At 43.2% G+C, this 20,018-nt stretch overlaps 1 long non-coding RNA gene and 1 pseudogene across 9 annotated transcripts in view; one reads left to right on the top strand and one right to left on the bottom strand.

Annotated features, from left to right (window-relative positions):
* The first annotated feature begins 7,086 nt into the window (after positions 1 to 7,086).
* Positions 7,087 to 20,018, top strand: part of LOC132594404 (uncharacterized) — a 71,524-nt gene continuing 58,592 nt past the window's right edge. For 6 of the 9 annotated variants that reach the window (XR_011377137.1, XR_011377136.1, XR_011377131.1 and 3 more), the window contains exon 1: positions 7,087 to 7,136. This is a non-coding gene — a long non-coding RNA (uncharacterized lncRNA). Of the gene's footprint in view, positions 7,137 to 9,639; positions 9,761 to 20,018 lie in introns of all 9 variants that reach the window. The other 3 variants (XR_011377132.1, XR_009560573.2, XR_011377133.1) reach the window with 2 other exon arrangements.
* Positions 17,808 to 18,940, bottom strand: LOC115867582 (ubiquitin carboxyl-terminal hydrolase 17-like; annotated as a pseudogene).

Raw genomic sequence — 20,018 nt, 5'->3', positions numbered from 1 at the left:
CAATTGAATTTGCATATTACTTCGGGTTGTATGGACATTTTTGAACAATATTCTCTCAATCCCTGAGCACAGAATAATTTCCATTTATTTGTTTTCAATTTCTTTCATCAATGTCTTAGTTTTTCATTGTCTAGGTCCTTTACCACCTTGGTTAAATTTATTTCTAGACATTCTTTTTGATTCAGTTGTAAATGGGATTATTTTTTATTGTTTGTTAATGTGTAGAAATGGAACAGATATTTGTATATGGATTTTTGTATCCTGCAACTTTACTGAATATATTTATTCTAACAGTTTTTTTGAGTCCTCAGGGTTTTCTATATATAATATGTCATCTGCAAATGTGACATTTGACTTCTTTTCCATGTTGGATGCCTTTTTTCTTGCTTAATTGCTCTGGCTAGGACTTCCAATACTACACTGAATAAAAGTGGTGAGAGTGGGCACTCTTGTCTGTTCCTGATCTTAAAAGCTTTCAGCTTTTCACCATTGAGTATGATATTAACTGTGGGCTTGTTATATATGGCCTTTATTATGTTGAGGTGTGTTCTTTCTGTACCCATATTGAGTTTTTATCATAAATTGGTGTTCAATCTTGTTAAATGCTTTTCTGCATCTACTAATCATATGGGTTTTGTTCTTCAGTATGTTACTGTGGCCTATCACATTGATTTTGTGGATGTTTCAACATCCTTGCATCCCTGGAATAAATCCCACTTGATCATGGTGTATGTCTTTTTAATGTATTGATGAAATTGACTTGCTAATATTTTGTTGAAGATTTTTGCATCTATATTAATCAGTACTTGTCTGGTTTTTGCTATCAGGGTAGCACTAGCTGGTAAAATGAGTTTAGAAGTGTTCCCTCCTCTTCTATTTTTTTGTAGAGTTTGAGGATTGGTACTAATTCTCCTTTAAATGTGTTGTAGACTTCATTAGGACCTTCTGGTCCTGGACTTTTGTTTGTTGGGAGGTTTTTGATTACTGATTCAGTCTCCTCACTAGTAATCAATCTGTTCAGATTTTGTTTCTTCGAGTCAGTGATGGTAGGTTGTATGTTGCTAGAAATTTGTCCATTTCTTCTAGGGTGTCCAATTTGATGGAGTATAATTGTTCAAAGCAATCTCATGGTCTTTTCCGTGGTATCAACTGAGACCTCGTTTTTTCTTGGTGAATCTAGCTACAGGTTTGTCAATACTATTTATATTATTATACTATTTATATTATTCAAAGAACCAGCTCTTGGTTTCATTGATCTTTTCTATTGTCTTTTTAGTCTCTATTTCATTTATTTTCCCTCTGATGTTTATCTCTTTTCTTCTACTAACCTTGGGTTTCATTTGTTCTTTTCCTAATTCCTTTCTAGTTTGTATTGCTATAAACTTCCCTCTTACTATAGCTTTTGCTGCATTGCATAGATTTTAATATGTCATATTTTCATTTTTGTCTTCCAGTAATTTTCGATTTCTCCTTTGGTTTCTTCATTGACACAGTAGCTGTTCAGTATCATATTGTTCAGTTTCCACCCATTTTTGTCTTTTCCAGCTTTCTTCTGGTAGTTTATTTCTAGTTTCATACCATTGTGATTGAAATTATAACAAGCATCTTTTCCAGTCTTCTTAAATTTATTGAAACTTGTGTACCAAAATATGGTTTATTCTTGAGAAAGTTCCACATGCCCTTTAGAAGAATGTGTATTCTGTTGCATTTGGATGAAATGTTCTGTACAAATCTATCAAATCCACCTGGCCTAATGTTTCATTTAAGGCCACGATTTTCTTTTTGACTCTGTCTACATGTTTTATCCATTGATGAAAGTGGGGCATTAAAGTCGGCTACTGTTATTATATTGATGTGTATTTCACTCTTTAGGTCTCTTAATATTTGCTTTATTTTACTGAGGTGCTCCTGTGTTGGGTGCATAAATAGGTACAGCCATTCTATCCTCTTTTTGAATTGACCCCTTTATCATAATGTTATGCCTTTCTTTGTCTCAATAACGATATTTTTAAAAGAAATGTTATGCACCAGCAGACTTCATTCACAAATTATCTATTTATTGACCTTTAATTCATCATTGTGATGTATGTATATATTAACAGTATAGTAATAACACATCATCCTGTGTTCTACATTTTCCAGTTAATATTCAAAGTTACTTTCTGGTTGAATGTATTCATCATGATTATGATTATTGCTGCATGAAAAGTTGGAACTGACCAACATGGTAGTTTTTTCAGCAACAACTTTGATTCATTAAAAAAATTATTGCTTATTGTTACAAAATTCTGCATTCGGAATTCCCAGATGATGTCACAATCCTGGATATTTATCCTACATTTTTGTAATAATAGGCCATTGGGCAATATTATAAATTAATGTCTAAATTGTATGGCAAAAATATTGATAGGTGTTTTTCCCAGTCAGGGATTTCTGATGAAAACTCCAATCTTTCATTTGATTTTTAGCACTGGTATATACAGTGTTTGAAATTGAATGTCAACTAAGGAATTAAAAATCATTGAAGACATCCTTTAATTCATTACAGTGAAAGTGTTTTGTACATAGTGTGGAATCTTACATCTACAATAGTATCTCTTCAAGTAAAAGTTTCTTCCAGGCATATTACACTGAATATGTTCTCCAGCACTAATTTTCTGTTATTACCCTAGCATGCACTCCTCTGGGTAAAGAGTTTCCTGTCTAATTTCCCATTTTAGGGAAATTAGAATATTATTCATAGTGAGTTTTGTGCACCCCACAACTAGAAATCAGCTTAAGTCTCTTCCACCTTGATTATAAATATAGGGCTCCTGCAAGTGGATTTCACTCATGTTGTTTAAGGATAAATTATAAATGAAGGTATTTCCATAATGAATATAGTCTTAGAATTTCTCCCATGTAGCGTTCTGATTTGTTTCAGTTTAGAGCTGTGGCTGAAGACTCTTCAACCTTCATAACATTTACAGAGTGAGTTCTCTCATGTCTTCTAAAGCAAGAGCTTGTAACAAAGGCTTTCTCATACAAATGACATCCAAATGATTTTTCTCCAGTATGAGTTCTCTCATATTCTCTAAGACAACAGCTTTGAATAAAGACTCTCCCACAGAGATGGCATCCAAATGGCTTCTCTCTAGAGTGAGTTCTCTCATGTCGCCTAAGGCAAGTGCTCTGAACAAAGGTTTTCCCACATAGATGATATTCATATGGCTTCTCTCCAGTATGAATTCTCCTATATCTATTTAAAGATGAAGAATGACTGAAGGCCCTTCCACACTGATTACAGACATATGGATTCTCTCCTGTGTGAGTTACTTTGTGGAAATGAAGATGAGAGTTTTGGCTAAAGTGTTTCCCACATTCATTCTTAATTCATTCTTCAGCATGAATTAAGACATCTTGGGTCAGTGTGCATCTGTGAGTGAAAACTTCATTGTTCCTTTTTTCTTACAATGACACCAGTCCCTTCGTGGGAGACCCACTCTCATGACCTCATCTAAACCTAATTACCTCCTATAGGCACCTACCTCCTATAGGTACCTCCAAATACCATTATATGGGGGATTAGGGCTTCAACATATGAATTTGCTTGGGGGAGGGTGGGGGGGGACACAGATGTTCAGTCGATAATAGTAAATAAACCAAAATCAGCAGGGTTTTTATGAGGATTAATTAAGCAAATATGTTTAAATCTCTTAAGCAGAAAGTAATGTTTAATACAATTTCTGTTTTCCTTATTTTCTGAACTTTAGGTACAAGGAGGTGTGTTAAATCTACTTTTTTGTGATATATCATTTTTCCATGAAACACATTTAACTTTGGTGAAAATTTCAAGTTCACCAATACTTTCAAATATTGGGTTGGCCAAAAAGTTTGTTTGGGATTTTCCATAATGGACCGCAGCTCTTTCTTTCTACCATGTCAAGACACAGTGAGAAGGCAGCCTTCTGCAAACCAAGAACAGGTCCATCACCAGGAACCAAATCTGCTGACACCTTGACCTTGTACTTTTCAGCCTCCAGAACTATGAGAAATAAATGTGTGTTGTTTAATCTACCAAGTCTGTGGTATTTTGTTATAGCAGCCCGGGATGACCAAGACATTTACCTATCTAACAAATGACATGAACATGGTTTCAGAAAGCTCGAGACACATCTGTTAGATGGGAGTAACATGCATGGTGCCAGCAAGATAAATTTATTGGGTTATCATTGGTGATTTTAGTAAGTCAAAGCATAAGGAAATGTAAGGAAATGGTAACAACACTTTCAGCTTTCAGTTTGATTGGGAAGGAACAGCAGAGCAGAAACTAGAGAGAAGATAGGTTCAGATGAAGATTTTGTTCCAAAGTGGAAGACTCTTAATAGTTTAATATTGAGTAGAGAGATCAAGGAGAATAGGACATATGTCTGGTAAAGTAGAATTAATATAGAAGCAATAGCATAAAGTTCCTAAGATAGCAAGAAAGACAAGGACTTAATTGGAGAAATTGGAATGTCCCAGGGTAGAGAGGACACTTCAATTTACAGGAGAGCAGTAGTAATGGATGGGTATGAACGCAGGGATAACTGTAGACTTCCAGGCAGTCATCTGAAGTATGACTTACAGTTTCTCAAATGATCTAATTTATCAGTGTAGTAGAGGGCAGTCCCTTCTGTGGAGACTAGTAAAAGTGTGTGCGCATGCATCTGAGTGTGTGTGTGTGATGAATAAGGTTTGAAGTGCTTATGGAGCTGGAAGGATACTTTTGTTGGCAGGATTTCCAGATATATATGAAAGTTTCTGGGAGTTGGCTGTATTTAAACCAGTATCAATATCCTAGTCATGTGTTTGTCAGATGCAGCCACTGAGTAGTGAGGAATTAGGAGTCACCAGGATTGGTGTGTTGATTAACAAATGTAGTAGAAGTTCCAATAGACATAATTGTTTTGGAAAATTATATTTAAAGCCTAAATAAATTACTATTAAATTATCAACTGTGTTAGTATATGAAATATACCTTAAAGTATAAGTTACTAGATGATACTTTATATTTTGGTGAGGACGGCATAGAAAAGCCTGTCTGAGGAAGAATTACCTAAAAATTACCAGATTGATGAAGAGTAGGAATTAGCCTGGAAACCGGTGCTGGGTAATAGAGGAGGGAGACAGAGAACGTTCTCCATAGAAGGAACAACCCTTATTGGTAAGTTGGTTAGACTGATGATTATCAGGGGGAGAGGAAGAAGTCTGTGCCATGCATGCTCCAAGGCTGCTTTTCTGATGCCTGAGTCCTACCCCCATAGATACATATTTTGGTGAGGTTGGCATAAGGCTTAACACTCTCCAGATAATGTTAATGTGCAGCAAAGTTTGAGGACCATTGGAGGTGGTGGGCAAAAATAATGTATCGCTCATACAATCTTTTAGGTGATGTTCAAAGATTCACCCACAAAAACAGCCCATGTACAAATAAAAATTCACATGATTATGTTGAAATAGTGTATAAACTCGAGGAGAGTAGTTTAGGAATAATCTCCATTAAAATAAACACTGCTTACATAGGACTATATTTCCTCCTGAAAAAAGGGACTAGTTCTTTAGTGAGGTAGTTTTTCTAAGGAATCCCTGGAAACTCTTCTTTAAATAGTAATAATGACAATGAAAACATAAACTGAAGAAATTATTCTTCAGTGCAATGTCACTTCTTTTTTTTTTTTTTTTTTTTTTTTGTGGTACGCGGGCCTCTCACCGCTGTGGCCTCTCCCGTCGCGGAGCACAGGCTCCGGACGCGCAGGCTCAGCGGCCATGGCTCACAGGCGCAGCCGCTCCGCAGCATGTGGGATCTTCCCGGACCGGGGCACGAACCCGCGTCCCCTGCATTGGCAGGCGGACTCTCAACCACTGCGCCACCAGGGAAGCCCAATGTCACTTCTTTTAACTTCTCACTTTCATTAGATCTAATCCCCAGGCAAGGAAACAGAGACTCAGATATGTGGTGTAAAGACTAGTTTACTCATAAGGTACCCATCTCATGGACTCAGCTTCTCCTAGGGAGATATGTATCCCATATGGACCCAAGAGGAATCACTACAGTCGATATGGAGACTCCCAAGCACATATTATGTATAAACCTAAATGCAGAAGACTTGGTGGAGAAGGTGATTGGGAGGCTGGATGAGTTACACATGCAGATATATATCACTTGACTCTTTTGTAAGCCTCATCCTAACTTGACATAAAACATTGAGAAATAGAAAACAAAGAGATTAAAATATCTCACATTTTTTAAATTAAAAACTTTCAGATAGCTCTGTGATATAGAAAAAGAAAAATGTGAAATTACAATATATTTAGAAATGAATGATAAGCATCCACGCTTGTCCCAAAGGTCTTGCATTCATAAATCACCTCAAGATGCGTGAAACTGAACAAGTGAAATATAAGGAGAAAAGAATTTACATCTACACACGCAGTACATTTTATTCTTGTAAAGCAATGCCTCAGCCCCTCAGCCTCGCAGCCCAGGTCCTAGCCCCATGAAGTCCCCTATACTGAGCCCAGGGCTGCGTCTCCGGTGAACCGGGAGCAGAAATGGAAATCGTGGTCGCTCTGGTTTCCATCGCCAGCACAGACAATTCCAGCCCTTGCTAAACTGAATAACCCATTCCAAGCGCAGGAACCACAGACGTTGTTCGGGATCCCACCACGGCCCACTTGGACCCAGCGAGGTCCCCGCCCGAGGCCGAGTCGCGCCCCGAGCACTCGCAGGACACGAGTCTCCAGGAGCGAAAGGGGATTTCGACCTAAACCGTTTTCAACATGTTAACGGAGAAACATCCCAGCATTTACCACGAAAGGGCTCACAGCTCTAAGCTCGTACCTAGAGTTGTCCGAAACACTTAACTTGAAGCCCCGAGGAAGCAGCCCGGCTCCCCGGACACCAGCCGAATCAAACGCACCCAAACGCTGAGGCTGGAGGTGTGTCCGGCCGGGGTAGGGGCTGACCCGGAAACGGCCGGGAGCTGGGCGGGAAGGCTCAGGCCTTGCCCACGCCCACGCTGCTCCGCCCCGCCTCTCCCCGACTAAGGCCCCGCCCTGATTGCGTAATTTCCTGCCGACGCGGAAGCGGATTTCGGGAGCGAAGGTCCCCTCGGGTGAGTGAGACTCTCGGCTCTGAGAATCAGCGCCGCGCTCCACAGCCCCCTCCCGACCGCATCCTTCACACGCAGGTTCTGGGGGTCCCCGTTCTCGCCTCTCCGGCCCGCGTCGCCCTGAGACTCGGGATGCCGGGCGCTCGGCTGCCGGGTCCGAGTCCGCGTCCGTTTCCGGTCAAAATCGCTCCGATGCCGTCCCCGTCAGGCCTTTCTGCCTTCGGTCTCTTCACCTTCTCCCGGCCCGACCCGCGCCGTGTCAGGTCCCCACTCGCGACGTGGACTCTCGCCCTTCGCGCCCCGCATCGCCCCTCTCGGCCCCTCGGGGCAGCCCGGGACGCGCCCTCCCGCGGCCCTGGGACTCCACCGACCCCAGTGTTCTCCTGAGACCACCTGCCCATCCTGGGCCTCCTGCGGCCTGGCCGTGCCAATCGCTGCGCTTCGCGGTCACCGCCTCAGAAAGGCCCTAGAGCCCCGGGCTGGGGGCAGGGGATCAGTCCTGTGAAGTGACACCCCGTGTCTTTCTGTCCCAAATCCTATCCGCTGGCGATACCGACCAACGTGTGTCCACATTCCCGATGTCTCACGGGAAAGTGTGCTCTTCTGGGCAGAGCATCTTTGTTCCACCCCTGTGGATGTCGAGTGGGCGGGGGGGTTGAGGAAAAAGGGACAAAGAGGGAGAGCCAGGGAGACAGCTAGCAAGGGAGAGTGAGGAAAAAGACTGCAAAGTAGAGGATGGAGAGTGGGTGGATCCTGTGGACTTGGCAAAACAGTAAGAGTGGGAGAGAGTGAGCTAAGCAAGAAGCAGTGCGATCAGTGAAAATAGACAACAGTGGAATCAGAGAGATGGAGGAGGGCAGAGTAGGAGGAGAGGGCCCTGATCAATAGCAATAGTAGGGGCAACAGGAGGGTGGATCCCATCCCATTCGTTAGATGGCTTTCTAGTTTCCACATTATTTTCCTTTTGAAATGTATGGTCTCAGGTTTGGTTAGCGGCCTCAATGCTTTTCCAGTCTTTATTACATATTGAAAATATTATTTGGTACTTTACACTATTTTAACGTGTTCTTGGTAAGGATGTTGGTAATGTTTTTATTAACAGTCAAACCTAGTTAATCATTCTAGTATATAACAGCTTCCTTTCTTTGCTTATATGATCTTTTGACTTAGTTGGTCTTGAGCTAAGGTTTCCAACGAAGTGAATGTTCTCTTCAAGTTCCTTTTGTCTTTCCCCTACAAATGTTCAAGGATCCAGTCATCCTTGCCGCTCCTAGCCACCAAGGGGGACAGGTACAAGTCTTTCCCTGGGTCCCCTGAGAACTTAAAGAATTTGTCATTTCTCAGTGTGTGCCCCCTTTAGTGCCTTCCAGTCCAGCACCAGCCTTTCCTGGGTATCTGAGGGGACTTAGAACATTTCCAAGCAGGCCTAGAATGCTTTCCATGGGACTGCATTTGGGTAGTGGCATTTCCCAGGCTCCTGAACTGACCTAGAAAATTCTGCAGCAAGGTTAACTGGCATAGGCACCCTCTCCATTCTTTCCAGGCAGACACTAGTGGCTCTTGGGTCCTCAGGGCCACTTAGAAAATCTTAAGAGTGCCAGGCAGGAGATAGATGAAGTTCACTGATGTTCCGTGTTAACAAAAGCAGTTCCTGGCTTGACAAACTTTTTTTTTTCCGGTGGCTCTTATGGGCCAAAATGCCCTGCCTGGTGTTTTTACTTTTCCCATGTCCCACTGGAAAAAGAGGTTTAAATAGAGGAGGGAGGTGGTCTGATGCACTTGGAAAGACAGAGTGAAAGAGAGTGAGTAAATACCATAGTTTGGTGTTTAATTTTTGCTAGAGATATGCAGTGTCCATTTTTCCTCTTCAAATGTTTTTCATATGGTACAGTTTCACTGAGCTTGTTTCGATATTTTTAGAATGAAAATTAAAATGTGAAATTTATAAGGCTTCTCTTCAAGAAATGGTATCTATGAATTGCATAATATTTTGTTTGAAATTACAAAAGAGCAACAGTTGGCCTAAAGAATCTAAGTTCATGCTGTGTAAGGAGTCCTGCACACCTTGTTAGACAATAGTCATACCTTATTTGGCAGCAGCCTTAGAAAGAGATGCATTTAGGGGCAGCAGGAACTCACTTTCATAGAGCTCATGGTTTCTGTCAACTAGGCCAAGTGATACATGGAAACTATCAAATTAAATGTAGAAAACTACTTGTATGGATTTTATTTAATTGCGATATGGTTTCCAAATGGTACGTTATGTATTTATTATAAGTTTTGCTTATATGAAGGATGTTCTAGAATAGATGGTCATATTGATTTTTTTGTGTAATCCAACTCATAGGAGCAATACTCATTTTTCTTCTTTCTTTTAAAAAAATACTGAAATAGAAATTAGCAAAAATTATAGGGCATGGAAATTCATTTGGAAAACAATTTGTCATTCAGAAACAACTCTTATTTTTTGTTCATTTAAATATGTTTGTGTGTATGTTTCCTCCAGGGAAGCTGGACTCAGGATCCATCTTTACTTCCCTCCAAAGCTCCACCTACACCAAATATTAAGGCCGCAGCACTCTCTCATTGCTGACCGCCTTGCTGCACTTTCTGCTGGCCACCTTCAGGTCAGACATTTGGGCTTGTACTTTTTGTTTAGAGCTGTTCATGGGCCATCGGATTGTTACCTCGGCATCCTCAGAGTTTCCTGGCTGTGAGGCTGTGACCTGGTGTGGCATTAATGGTTCCCTGGTTCTAGGGTGTACTTAGAAATTTCTGCACAGGTGAGGACTTCTCTCAAGACTTCTGAACTTGCCTTGGTGGTTTGTTGGCCCTGAGAGGTCTCAGGAAATTTGAAGTGACTCTTGTGACCCAAAGATGGCCTCCAAGTAACTTCGGGCAGCCGTGGGCCCTTGCTGGACCCCAGATAACTTAGAATATTTTCCAGGGGCTCAGGCAGGACAGGATGCCCTTTTCAAGCTTCCTCTGTAGAAATGGCAGGTCTGAGCACCTGGAAGGGGACTTGAAAATTTCCAGGCACTCGTTGGGGAAAATGCCATCAGGAGGTACTGTGGTAGAGCAGGAAACCTGTGTGTGTGTGTATATGTTGGAAATAGTCATCCTAGCCGGTAAATCAGACCGTGACTGGATAGAGAAATGTTATTTAATGTCTTATAACAACAACAGCAACAATGATAAATAATAATGTCAGGAAATGGGAGAATAGAGTATAGACTACCCTGAATGAGTGACAGAGCGCCCAAATCAGTACTTATGGGGTGGTTTGAGTCGCAGTCGTACGTAGTTCTGTACCTTGAAACGTGTTCCTTGAAGGTGGAAGACCACGCCAGAAGGGAAAAGCAAACCATCAGAAGTCAGGCAGAGGTGTAATTGGGGAATTCCTGGGGGACACTAGGGGGGGTGATAGGCACTCACCCACTGCCCTAAACCCACCTGCTTTCTGGAGAGCAGCCAGCTAGCTGATGGGGCGCAGCTCCCTGCCAGGAAGGCAGGACTCCTGAGCCACTCCCACATTCCTGCAGCGTAGCAGCCCTGCCTACGTGAACATTAAGCCCCCAGCAGCATGTGATCCTCACCACCACACTGCCCTCTGCCCTCTGCTCTTGCTAGGCCCAGGAGGTCCAGACATCTCTGTGTGCAAATCCCCAAGCCCTGGGCCATTGGAGGGCTTTGATCTCGGTGATCCAAAGCCAGCAGGTGAGACATGGGCTGGTCTTTGTCTGTTGGCAAACTCTGGACTTCATGTCTTCCTACGCCATCACTTAACCACCCTCATATATCTGTACCCCATTCACCTTTCATCAGCTCTTCCTGGAGAAATCGTTACTTTCTGTCTCTGAGACCTTTCTAGTAAGTGATTGAGCTCTACTGGATAAAATAACACCACATATTGTATTATGATACCATAAGCTTGAAACTAGTAACGTAACTACTACTAATGGTCATCTCCCAAACTGCATAGAAATCATTCACTAATTCCACATAAACATGCTAAGTGTCTTCTTGGTTTTTTGTTTGTTTAATTTATTTATTTTATTTGGTTGCGTTGGGTCTTCGTTGCTGTGCGCAGGCTTTCTCTAGTTGCAGTGAGCGGGGGCTACTGTTCATTGCGGTACGCAGGCTTCTCTTTGTTGTGGAGCACGGGCTCTAGGCATGTGGACTTCAGTAGTTGTGGCATGTGGGCTCAGTAGTTGTGGCTTGTGGGCTCTAGAGCACAGGCTCAGTAGTTGTGGCATGTGGGCTTAGTTGCTCCGCGGCACGTGGGATCTTCCTGGACCAGGGCTCAAACCCATGTCCCCTGCATTGGCAGGCGGATTCTTAACCACTGCACCACCAGGGAAGCCCAGAGAAAGCTGCTTTTAAGGGTTCTTGTAATTAGATTAGATGTAACTGCATAATCTTTCAAGTTCAACCGATAGTGACCTTAATCACATCTGCCAGATCTCTTTTGCCTTGTAACATACCATAATCATGAGAGTAACATGAGGGGTGTATCCTGGGGGCAGTTTTGGCCTAAAGCAACTTCTTGAAAATATTCAGACTGCTGGTATCCACCCCAGACCAGAGGGGAGTGACTGCTGGGTGATATTTCTCATTTCCACATTTCCCAAGGATTCCTAACCTGTGGGGATTATGGTTGGTGTGAGTCAAGAGCCCCGAAGTCTGGGGCTATTGTTGGGATCTTCTTGTCTCCCTTTCGATTGTGTTCTGGCTACTTTAATTGTGCCCAAGAGATTGTAGCATGGAATTCTCAGCACATTTTTTGTAAAATGTAAGGCAATTTTTTATTTGCTTTGCTTTCTTTATCTTAACAGTTTGGTGTTATTTTCTGACACAGCGTCTCTAGGTGATACATCTAGTCAGGCAACTTAAGACAGGTTCAAATGGAGAGACCCACCCCCGCAGAAGGCAACAGGGGTAACGAAATGGTCTTAGGGATCTGTGGAGATGGGCTCACCTTGAACTCTTGCCCTTCTGCTCACTTATCACCTGCAAACTGCCCTTGTCACCCCATATGTTAATAAGAACAGCCATGCCTCATAACCTTCCAGGTTTTAGCACTTTACACTCACGAAACCATTTCCACCCCTTAACAACCCTGTGAGGACAAGGGCCATCTCCGTTTGTGCATCGCCCAGCATGTGGGGATCCTAGCTGGAGTCCAGGCAGGCTGAGTCCAGACTCTGGGCCCTTGACTCCTGAGCCATCTGGGTTCAGTATTCTTCTGGCCTTGGGGGCCCCTGCCCTCCAGGATGATGGTGGTCACATGAATGATGAAGATGCCCATGGAGGTTGTGTGGATCCAGTAGGAAGAACAACTGCCGACACTGGTTGAGCACTTGTTATGAGACAGCTCAGGCAGGCATGTTTCAGATGAAATCATTTCCAAGCCTGGGGAAGTGGCGCCTGGTCATGTGAGCTCTTCTGGACGTCCCAGACCCAGCACAATCTGGAGCAACGGAGAGAGAGGGCCTGCGCCTCAGATGTCGTTTCTGAAGGATAACTGTTCCTTGACCCTCTGGTCCCTATACCCCAGAAGAGGTTCAGAATTGCTCACAATTGAGAGATGAACAGGAATAGGGACGAGGAATGGAGAAGGGGCTGCGCTGTGGCATGTAGTCGGCGGGGTGCGGGAGGGTGCGTTGACTCTGTGCGGAGCAGGCACGCTGTGCTTTCTTAGTGTGCTGTGCATTGGGCATAAAGATGGCCATGAAGCCCTCTCCAAGCCACCCCTTGGTTTCCTCTGTTTAGCAGTTGGAGAATCCCGTAACCAGTGTCCTGGCTGAAGAGAAGTGTATTTCACCTCAGTGAATTCTGGGGTACATTGTATGGTGGGAATAGGGGCTGCTTGACTGTCATCAGCTCCAGATCCCCATAAAAGCCTGGAGAGATTAAGGTTTGGAAATGCAAGCTACAAGGTACAGGCTTGGAATTTCCCTGTCTAGGCTTCTAGGAGGACCGGAAGGTGGATGGTATGTTGGGGGAGTGGAGTACATGTCCAGGCTCAGAGGAGAGGAGGCTGTGAGGCCCACAGAAGGAGCTAGGTCTCCTTCCCTCCACCCCAGAGTCCTCCAGTCCCAGTCAGCACGCGGGAGCCCCGTGTGTATCCAGGACCTCTTCCCGGTAGTTTTCTTTTCCATCCTCCTACTTGTTCTTGTCCTCAGGGAACATGCCTCACGGTACAGACCTTGGTGTGGCTCCACTCCACCCCATGAGTGCTGATATGGTCACGTGGTCAGCGACTCTTAGAAGTCCTTATCTTTTCTACCATCTCCTTGGGCTTATTATCATTCTCAACCTCATTGTCATTGTTCTTGTTAATCATCAGTATTGAAGTTATTACCACTGTTATTATTTATCATTCTTGTTATAAAACATTGCATGAAATTCTCTGCCCCCAGAGAGCTTCTGATTTACTAAAGAGGCTGACAGAGGGTCCCCACAGTACCTCCCAGTAACTTCTAGGGAAGAGCATGTGGGAATTGTCAGAGGCTGGAAACAGTCCACGTGAGCAGGGATGGCGGTGGGAGGACATGCTCGTTCTGCCTGAGACCCTGAACATGTCCTAAATGAGGAACAGCAACTGCTCGTGCCTGGCAAGAAAGGCTGGAGGGGTAGCCCCTGAACCCCAGAGCCTCTGTAATTTTCTGAATCCATATGGAGGTGTTAATTAGATGTGTGTACATCTACCAAAATGTGGGTTCATACACTGTAACAGTTTAAACTGCACAATTTACATTGTAAACCATGTAAATGTGGGAGGTTTCACGTTTCTTTGTAAAACTTCTTTTTTCTTAAGATCCCACCCAGGTAAGAGATGACTAAATTATGCCACAATATAGACGAACATTCAGTTTCTCTTGCTTCAGGGAGTGTTTTCTTCACAAGCATGCCATTTATGCACAGCACTAGCCTGGATTGTGGAAATCCACATTTAACCTGAAATCCTGTTCATGGCTTAAGGGGCCAGTATTCAGAGACCAAGTTTCAAAACAGGCAGGCTCTGAAGTAACATTTTTGAAGGAAGCTGGAAATTATTTTATACTTGATGTGATTTTTATTCCATATTAGAGAAAGAGGCATGTTGGTAGCACTGCAATTTGTAGTGAATAAGGTTCCTGGAAGCACATAAAGTTTAGGAAGGAAAGAGTTAAAATCTCTGTCCGTCGTGCTGAACACACAGAGGCCAAAAAATACATTCACATTCTCCATGCCTTAGTCACTGACTGTGCTTCTGAGCCGTTTCACCATTCACCTGCAACGGAGGCTGAAATGACATCTGTCATGGGTTGAATCTGTGACCCCAAAAAGATAAGCCCAAGTCATAACCCCAGGGATCTGTGCATGTGAACTTATTTGGAAATAGAGTGTCTGCAGATACAGTTAAAGATCTCAAGTTGAACAATGCGGTATCACCTCATACCAGTCAGAATGGCCATCCTCAAAAAATCTACAGACAATAGATGCTGGAGAGGGTGTGGAGAAAAGGGAACCCTTTTGCATTGTTAGTGGGAATGTAAATTGATACAGCCACTATGGAGAACAGTATGGACGTTCCTTAAAAACTAAAAATAGAATACCATATGACCCAGCAATCCCACTACTGGGCATATACCCTGAGAAAACCATAATTCAAAAAGAGTCATGTACCACAATGTTCACTGCAGTTCTGTTTACAATAGCCAGGACATGGAAGCAACCTAAGTGTCCATCGACAGATGAATGGATAAAGAAGATGTGGCACATATATACAATGGAATATTAGTCAGCCATAAAAAGAAATGAAATTGAGTTATTTGTAGTGAGGTGGATGGACCTAGAGTCTGTCCTATGGAGTGAAGTAAGTCAGAAAGAGAAAAAAAAATACTGTATGCTAACACATATATATGGAATCTAAAAAAAAAAAAAAAGGTTATGAAGAACCTAGGGGCAGGAGAGGAATAAAGACGCAGATGTAGAGAATGGACTTGACACGGGGAGGGGGAAGGGTAAGCTGGGACGAAGTGAGGGAGTGGCATGGACATATATACACTACCAAATGTAAAATAGATAGCTAGTGGGAAGCAGCCGCATAGCACAGGGAAATCAGCCTGGTGCTTTGTGACCACCTAGAGGGGTAGGATAGGGAGGGTGGGAGGGAGACACAAGAGGGAGGGGATATGGAGATATATGTATACGTGTAGCTGATTCACTTTGTTATACAGCAGAAACTAACACAACCTTGTAAAGCAGTTATACTCCAATAAAGATTTTAAAAAAAGATCTCAAGTTGTTTCCTTAATTTATTGTGGACCCTAAGTCCAGTGAGTGGTATCTTTGTCAGAGATGAGAGGGAGTGTGAGCCGCAAGGACAGGCCACGTGGTGACGGAGGCTGAGATGAGCCAGCAGAGGCCAGGAGCTGCCAGAAGCTGGAGGGCGGGGGGCGGGGGGGGTCCCCAGAGTCTGTGGAGGGGATGTGGCCCTGCCAGCACACATTTTTGGGGGCTTTGAGAGAATAAATTACTCTTGCTTTAAGCTCCCAAGTTTGTGGTAATTTGTTATGGGAACCCTAGGAAACTAATATAGTGTGCTTTGTGACATCTTCTATTTTTTCAAAATGATTTCTCAAAATGACATCACTTTTATTGTTTATTTGATACTCTCAGATAAGATGCAAGTAATGCGTACAAGTATGAACCATAAGAAAAAAGCCACTGTACATCCAACAAATACGGTCCCCATGTGGAAGTTTACTATCTGACCCTTGGCTCCCATCCCACATGCACACTAACGCACACGGCCAGGCCTGTGTGTTTAGGAGGGTTTCTTTGGGAAGATGCTGCCTTTCAGTGACAGCGGGCTTATCTTTATAAAGTCAGTTCCCACAAACACTGGGGAACAGGCTCAGAATTTGTGTTTTTTAATGTCATTGTCTTGGAATTATTCATATAATTGAAAGTAATTCCCATATCTGCTTTGTCCATAATTATTTGCCCCTTTTTTCGTCTGTGTTTTGTTTGTTTCTAGTATTACTCTTTTACATGATGTGCCCCATGTGAATTCAGGTTATAAATCTTTTCAAGAACAGCTTCTGTGACATCCTCTTTTTTGTTCTATATATATCGCTTGTATGCTTGTAATTTTTACTGTTCCTTTTTGCTCTTTTGGATGTTTGTCGCTGTTTTTCCAATACCCCATTGTTTTAAATACTCAGTTTTCCCAAGCCAACATGTTCTAACATGTAAGTGTATCTGTTAGGAAATGTTGAAAACTGGTGACATTGTCATTTTGTGCTGTAAATGTTTCTGAATTCCTCTGTACCCCACTATATATAAAAAAATTAATTGAGTTTTCAGGAAGTTCTTATATAACTTCTATTTTAATGAACTGAAGCAAGTAAACATAGCATATAGCATTTAGTTAGTTTTCCCTGTATTTATATCTTTATGAATTTGGACATTTGCTGTTTATAATTTAGTTTCAGTTTCATACGAGCTTTCTGTTTATTGCGTGGAAAGATCATTGTTTTAGGGAAAGAGGATACATAACTTTTTTTTTTTTTTTTTTTTTTGCGGTACGCGAGCCTCTCACTGTTGTGGCCTCTCCCATTGCGGAGCACAGGCTCCGGACGCGCAGGCTCAGTGGCCATGGTTCACGGGCCCAGCCGCTCTGCGGCATGTGGGATCTTCCCGGACCAGGGCATGAACCCGTGTCCCCTGCATCGGCAGGCGGACTCTCAACCACTGCGCCACCAGGGAAGCCCGAGGATACATAACTTTTAAAGATAGAGGTGGCAACCAGGAGAACTCTGTAAGATGTTAATACTATGCAGCCAAAATACAGGAAAAAAAACTATTCCTAGAGCATTTACATGTCTCCATAAAAAGCTCCACCATTAAGGCAAAGTGCCTTCTACCCCCATTTTCAAATAAAACTCCCTGCTGTCTCTATAACCCCAAAAGTTTATGAATCTTCACACATAGAACGCCAACACACATTCCCCACATCTCTGAATTTTACAAAACATAAGCTCAAATACAAAATCCCATATCTGACCAAGGCAAGGTGATATGCAGAAAATACCTCTGTTCTCATACTTAGCTCTCATACACTTATCCCATCTATGCCACCCACAAACCACAAAATCTATACTAAGAATCCCTCCAAATACTTAATTGCTCAGCCCGGTATTCCCTGAGAACTCACCCTGAGACCTCTGTTGACAACCTATCAGCATATGTACAACACCCAATCCCACTAGAAAACCTCCAAAATCAAATATGCAAAGTTGTTAAGGCGATTCACACGTATCCCACACACGTTTCAGGGCATCGAGGCACAGTTTCCCTTCTAAGGCCTCGGCTGTGGATCCGTCACTGTTACACAGTGGCACCAGTGTACACGTCGTCACCGAACCTCACCTTTGTTTCTTCACCCCAGAGTGACTATGTATATGTGCTCATTGCACACATGTGCCCTCAACACTTGTACCAACATAACTGGAATACATGCACAGGTTACTCACCCTTCTTGTTTTTTCTCTTGGTACCTCTGGCACTCTGCCCCAGACAAGGGAGTTTGCTACTGTTCTCCTCCGCCTGAGCTGGAATGTCCCTGAATGAAACGTTCAGCAGGTAGTTTTCCTGCTCTAGAGATTCTCTCATCCCACCTCTTTATTTTGACTGCTGAATCACAACTGCACTGCAGCACCCCGGGGTGAATTCTGTTTTCCTGAGGTTGAATTCAGGCTTTGGTCAGTTTTGTTCTTGGAGAAATTTCCCCTGGTCTAAGGTGACTCCTTTGGTTGGTGGTTCTTCCAAATTCTCCTGTGACTCAGGAACTTGGATGTAGGCATCTCCTTCAGGGCTTCCTAAATCTGCTCCCATGGCTGTGTCATCAGCCCAAGGGCTGTTGATTCCCTACCTATTGCCAGACTCCCACTCTTTCTTTCCAGTTCGCTCTTCTGAGTGTTAAAGAGGACATAGGCAGTTTGGCTCAGGAAAGAAGTCATGTCACAGGTGGCTACCTTAGATCATCCATCATCCCACTCTTTTTTTCTCCCAGTTTTTACATATCAGAAGTAATGTCCATTGAGACAACTCAAAGCGGCATAGACCAGCACAGCCTAGAGTAAATAGACAAGTTGTCCTGCGTTCTGCTGAGACAGGAAGATTTGCACGTCAAGACACTCAGGATATGGTTACTCAGCAATTTTGTCACCTGTGAACTGTTTCAGTACAAGGATGAGGACCTTGTGCAAAGTAAACATTGGCAGTAGGCACCTTCTTTAGACAAACACTACAATGACAGGAGTTTTCGTGGTCCAGCTCTTTGGGCTTCATCGACTATCCTAAAGCTTGGCTCTCACTCTGAGCTACCTTGATATCCAGCTTAATGTCCAGGTAAGGGTCAAAGGTGTTTAAAATGCCCTTGCAATGGAGACACTTGATTTAAGGTCTCCAGCACCCTCCAAATATTGGTCGTGTTAGGGTGGTGCCCTTGAAGTGACACTGTAACTACTTGTTACCTTGCAAACATGCCTTCTGCATGGCTTTGACAGTGAACATCAGAAATTCATGGACATCTTCCTGCTTGTGTGTATGGAAGCCAGCAACTCACGGGTGTGATGGCTTGATAACATCACAATGATGATGGCTTGCCTAGTACATAGGATGCAGAATCCTTAATGCCGACAAATCTGAGAGTACCCCTGAGTCAGTGTAGAGTTGCCAAGGGATGGTGTATATGTCAGATTTTGCAGCGCTGCATTCATGTAGCAGGCGGTCCCGATATTCCAGAGTCCCATAAAGTCTCTTTTAAGTCAGACAAGTTTCTCTGAAGGAGTGAGCACTGTTGCCACAGAAGCAAAACCATCATGCAGGTTATGGTGTCTGTGGTGATTGTGATGGTTTTTCTGCTAGAGTGAGACCCCAGTGGACTTCAGCACCAGCTGTGGGTGCCTGAGGAGGTTTGCGTTTTGGAAAGATAATAAACTGAGCCTCACCTCCCCAGTGGAGAAAAGTAGCTTCAGTGTCTCAAACTGGCTGTATCATTTTACATTCCCAGCAGGAGTGAGCGAGAGCACCTGTTGTCCCATATCCTTGTTTACATTTGGTGTTGTCAGCGTTCTGTGTTTTAGCCACGATAACAGGTCTTTTAATTTGCAGTTCCCTTATGACATGTTGGATCTTTGCCATCTGTATGTCTTTAGTCAGGTGTCTGCTCAGATAGTTTGTGCATTTTTAATTGGGTTGAACTTTTAAAATTTCTTTTAAGATTTATTATTTATTTTTGGCTGCATCAGGTCTTAGTTGCGGCATGCGGGATCTTTGTTGAGGTGTGCAGGATCTTTTGTTGCGGCATGCGGGCTCTTCGTTGTGGTGCATGGGCTTCTCTCTAGTTGTGGCGTGCGGGTTTTCTCTTCTCTAGTTGTGGCGTGCAAGCTCCAGGGCGTGTGGGCTGTGTAGTTTACAGCACACAGGCTCGCTAGTTGAGGCACGCAAGCTCAGTAGTTGTGGCCCGAGGGGCTTAGTTGTGGCATGTGGGATCTTAGTTCCCTGACCAGGGATCGAACCTGAGTCCCCTGAATTGTAAGGTGGATTCTTTACCACTGGACTACCAGGGAAGTACCTTAAATTTTAATGAAGTCCAGTTTATCAATTTTTTTCTGACATGAATCATGGCTTTGGCACTGCACCTAAAATGTCATCTCCAAACCCAGAGTCATCTAGACTTTCTCTTATGTTTTCTTCTAGGAGTTTTATATTTTACATTTAAGTCTATGATGCACTTTCAGTTGATTTTTATGAAGGGTGTAATATCTGCATCTAAATTCATTATTTTGCTTGTGGCTGTCCAGTTGTTCCAACACCATTTGTTCAAAA

Source organism: Globicephala melas, chromosome 21, assembly GCF_963455315.2.
Source record: "Globicephala melas chromosome 21, mGloMel1.2, whole genome shotgun sequence".
NCBI classification, from domain to species: Eukaryota; Metazoa; Chordata; class Mammalia; order Artiodactyla; family Delphinidae; genus Globicephala; species Globicephala melas.
The sequence above is the reverse complement of the archived record's forward strand: the minus strand, read 5'-3'. Positions and strand labels throughout refer to the sequence as shown.